Genomic DNA, 5,280 nt, shown 5'->3' on the forward strand with positions numbered 1-5,280 from the left:
GAGGTAACTGTTATGTACTGGGAGTGAACTGGTAGGGAACTGGGATGTACTGGGAGGGAACTGGGACGTACCGTGAGGACACTGGGATGTACTGGTATGTACTGGGAGGGAAGTGTTATGTACTGAGGGGAACTGGGACGTACTGGGATGTACTGGGAGGGAACTGGGAGGGAACTTGTATGTAGTAGGATGTACTGGGTGGGAACTGGGATGTACCAGGATGTACTGGGATGTACTGGGAGGCAACTGGTATGTACTGGGAGGGAACTGGGATGTACTGGGATGTAGTGGGAGGGAACTGGTAGGGAACTGGGATGTACTGGGAGGGAACTGGTATGTACTGGGAGGGAACTGGGATGTACTGGGACATACTGGCAGGGAACTGGGATGTACTGGGAGGGGATTGGGACGGACTGGGAGGGAACTGGGATGTACTGGGCTGCACTGGTAGGGAACTGGGATGTACTGGGAGGAAACTGGAATGTCCCAGTTGACACCCACTTCCCTCCCAATGCCTCCCAGTATATCCCAGTTTCCTCCCAGTATATCCCAGTTTCCTCCCAGTACATCCCAGTAAATCCCAGCTCGCTGCCAGTACATGCCAATACATCCCCGTTCCATGCCAGTACATCCCAGTTTCCTACCAGTTCATCCCCGTACATCCCAATTCCCTCCCGGTTCACTACCACTTCTTTCCCAGTGCCTCCCAATACATCCCAGTTCCGTCCCATTACATCCCAGTACGTCCCAGTTCCCTCCCAGTACATCCCAGGTCCCTCCCAGTACTGGGAGGGAATTGGGAGGTACTGGGAGGCACTACAATGTGCGGGGATGCCCTGGGATGTACTGTGGAGGAACTAGGATGTACAGGCTTGTACTGGGTTGTACCGGGTGGAACTGGCAGGGATTTGGGATGTACCAGGATCTACTGGGATGTACTGGGAGGTAACTGTTATGTACTGGGAAGGAACAGGGAGGGAACTGGGATGTACTGGTAGGGAACTGGGATGTAGTATGAGGGAACTGGGACGTACTGTGAGGACACTGGGATGTACTGGTATGTACTGGGAGGGAAGTGTTATGTACTGAGGGGAACTGGGACGTACTGGGATGTACTGGGAGGGAACTGTGAAGTACTGGGATGTACTGGGAGTGAACTGGGAGGGAACTGGTATGTAGTAGGATGTACTGGGTGGGAACTGGGACGTACTGTGAGGACACTGGGATGTACTGGTATGTACTGGGAGGGAAGTGTTATGTACTGAGGGGAACTGGGACGTACTGGGATGTACTGGGAGGGAACTGTGAAGTACTGGGATGTACTGGGAGTGAACTGGGAGGGAACTGGTATGTAGTAGGATGTACTGGGTGGGAACTGGGATGTACCGGGAGGGAACTGGGATGTACCGGGAGGGAACTGGGATGTACTGGGAGGGAACTGGTATGTACTGGGAGGGAACTGGGATGTACTGGGATGTAGTGGGAGGGAACTGGGAGGAAACTGGTATGTACTGGGAGGGAACTGGTATGTACTGGGAGGGAACTGGGATGTACTGGGACATACTGGCAGGGAACTGGGATGTACTGGGAGGGGATTGGGACGGACTGGGAGGGAACTGGGATGTACTCGGCTGCACTGGTAGGGAACTGGGATGTACTGGGAGGAAACTGGAATGTCCCCGTTGACACCCACTTCCCTCCCAATGCCTCCCAGTATATCCCAGTTTCCTCCCAGTATATCCCAGTTTCCTCCCAGTACATCCCAGTAAATCCCAGCTCGCTGCCAGTACATGCCAATACATCGCTGTACATTCCAGTTCTGTTACTGTACATCCCAATACATCCCCGTTCCATGCCAGTACATCCCAGTTTCCTACCAGTTCATCCCAGTACATCCCAATTCCCTCCCGGTTCACTACCACTTCTTTCCCAGTGCCTCCCAATACATCCCAGTTCCGTCCCATTACATCCCAGTACATCCCAATTCCCTCCCAGTACATCCCAGTTCCCTCCCAGTGCATCCCAGGTCCCTCCCAGTACTGGGAGGGAGCTGGGATGTACTGGGAGGCACTACAATGTGCGGGGATGCCCTGGGATGTACTGTGGAGGAACTAGGATGTACAGGCTTGTACTGGGTTGTACCGGGTGGAACTGGCAGGGATTTGGGATGTACCAGGATCTACTGGGATGTACTGGGAGGTAACTGTTATGTACTGGGAAGGAACAGGGAGGTAACTGTTATGTACTGGTAGGGAACTGGGATGTACTGTGAGGGAACTGGGACGTACTGTGAGGACACTGGGATGTACTGGTATGTACTGGGAGGGAAGTGTTATGTACTGAGGGGAACTGGGACGTACTGGGATGTACTGGGAGGGAACTGTGAAGTACTGGGATGTAGTGGGAGTGAACTGGGAGGGAACTGGTATGTAGTAGGATGTACTGGGTGGGAACTGGGATGTACCAGGATGTACTGGGATGTACTGGGAGGGAACTGGGATGTAGTGGGAGGGAACTGGGAGGAAACTGGGATGTACTGGGAGGGAACTGGTATGTACTGGGAGGGAACTGGGATGTACTGGGACATACTGGCAGGGAACTGGGATGTACTGGGAGGGGATTGGGATGTACTGGGAGGGAACTTGGATGTATTGGGAGGGAAGTGTTATGTACCAAGGGGGAACTGGGACGTACTGGGATGTAGTGGGAGTGAACTGTGAAGTACTGGGATGTACTGTGAGGGAACTGGGATGTACTGGGAGGGAACTTTAAAGTACTGGGATGTACTTAGAGGAAACTGGGAGGCAACTGGCATGTACTGGGATGTACTGGAATGGAACTGAGAGTGAACTGTGTGTGAACTGGGAGGGAACTGGGATGTACTGTGAGGGAACTGGGATGTACTGGGATGTACTGGGAGGGACTGGGAGGGATCTGGGATGTACTGGGCTGCACTGGTAGGGAACTGGGATGTACTGGGAGGAAACTGGAATGTCCCAGTTGACACCCACTTCCCTCCCAGTTTCCTCCCAGTATATCCCAGTTTCCTCCCAGTATATCCCAGTTTCCTCCCAGTACATCCCAGTAAATCCCAGTTCGCTCCCAGTACATCCCAATACATCGCCGTACATTCCAGTTCCGTTCCTGTCCATCCCAATACATCCCCGTTCCATGCCAGTACATCCCAGTTTCCTACCAGTTCATCCCCGTACATCCCAATTCCCTCCCGGTTCACTACCACTTCTTTCCCAGTGCCTCCCAATACATCCCAGTTCCGTCCCATTACATCCCAGTACATCCCAGTTCCCTCCCAGTACATCCCAGTTCCCTCCCAGTACTGTGAGGGAACTGGGACGTACTGTGAGGACACTGGGATGTACTGGTATGTACTGGGAGGGAAGTGTTATGTACTGAGGGGAACTGGGACGTACTGGGATGTACTGGGAGGGAACTGTGAAGTACTGGGATGTACTGGGAGTGAACTGGGAGGGAACTGGTATGTAGTAGGATGTACTGGGTGGGAACTGGGATGTACTGGGAGGGAACTGGTATGTACTGGGAGGGAACTGGGATGTAGTGGGAGGGAACTGGGAGGAAACTGGGATGTACTGGGAGGGAACTGGGATGTACTGGGACATACTGGCAGGGAACTGGGATGTACTGGGAGGGGATTGGGACGGACTGGGAGGGAACTGGGATGTACTGGGCTGCACTGGTAGGGAACTGGGATGTACTGGGAGGAAACTGGAATGTCCCAGTTGACACCCACTTCCCTCCCAATGCCTTCCAGTATATCCCAGTTTCCTCCCAGTATATCCCAGTTTCCTCCCAGTACATCCCAGTAAATCCCAGCTCGCTGCCAGTACATGCCAATACATTGCTGTACATTCCAGTTCTGTTCCTGTACATCCCAATACATCCCCGTTCCATGCCAGTACATCCCAGTTTCCTACCAGTTCATCCCCGTACATCCCAATTCCCTCCCGGTTCACTACCACTTCTTTCCCAGTGCCTCCCAATACATCCCAGTTCCGTCCCATTACATCCCAGTACATCCCAGTTCCCTCCCAGTACTGGGAGGGACCTGGGTTGTACTGGGAGGCACTACAATGTGCGGGGATGCCCTGGGCTGTACCGTGGAGGAACTAGGATGTACAGGCTTGTACTGGGTTGTACCGGGTGGAACTGGCAGGGATTTGAAATGTCCTAGGATCTACTAGGATGTACTGGGAGGTAACTGTTATGTACTGGGAGTGAACTGGGAGGGAACTGGGATGTACTGGGAGGGAACTGGGACGTACCGTGAGGACACTGGGATGTACTGGTATGTACTGGGAGGGAAGTGTTATGTACTGAGGGGAACTGGGACGTACTGGGATGTACTGGGAGGGAACTGTGAAGTACTGGGATGTACTGGGAGTGAACTGGGAGGGAACTGGTATGTAGTAGGATGTACTGGGTGGGAACTGGGATGTACCAGGATGTACTGGGATGTACTGGGAGGGAACTGGTATGTACTGGGAGGGAACTGGGATGTAGTGGGAGGGAACTGGGAGGGAACTGGGATGTACTGGGAGGGAACTGGTATGTACTGGTAGGGAACTGGGATGTACTGGGACATACTGGCAGGGAACTGGGATGTACTGGGAGGGGATTGGGACGGACTGGGAGGGAACTGGGATGTACTGGGCTGCACTGGTAGGGAACTGGGATGTACTGGGAGGAAACTGGAATGTCCCAGTTGACACCCACTTCCCTCCCAATGCCTCCCAGTATATCCCAGTTTCCTCCCAGTATATCCCAGTTTCCTCCCAGTACATCCCAGTAAATCCCAGCTCGCTGCCAGTACATGCCAATACATCGCTGTACATTCCAGTTCTGTTCCTGTCAATCCCAATACATCCCCGTTCCATGCCAGTACATCCCAGTTCCCTACCAGTTCATCCCCGTACATCCCAATTCCCTCCCGGTTCACTACCACTTCTTTCCCAGTTCCGTCCCATTACATCCCAGTTCCGTCCCATTACATCCCAGTACATCCCAGTTCCCTCCCAGTACATCCCAGTTCCCTCCCAGTACATCCCAGTTCCCTCCCAGTACTGGGAGGGAGCTGGGATGTACTGGGAGGCACTACAATGTGCGGGGATGCCCTGGGATGTACTGTGGAGGAACTAGGATGTACAGGCTTGTACTGGGTTGTACCGGGTGGAACTGGCAGGGATTTGGGATGTACCAGGATCTACTGGGATGTACTGGGATGTACTGGGAGGTAACTGTTAT

This window comes from Phalacrocorax aristotelis, unplaced genomic scaffold (assembly GCF_949628215.1).
Source record: "Phalacrocorax aristotelis unplaced genomic scaffold, bGulAri2.1 scaffold_39, whole genome shotgun sequence".
Lineage (NCBI taxonomy): Eukaryota > Metazoa > Chordata > Aves > Suliformes > Phalacrocoracidae > Phalacrocorax > Phalacrocorax aristotelis.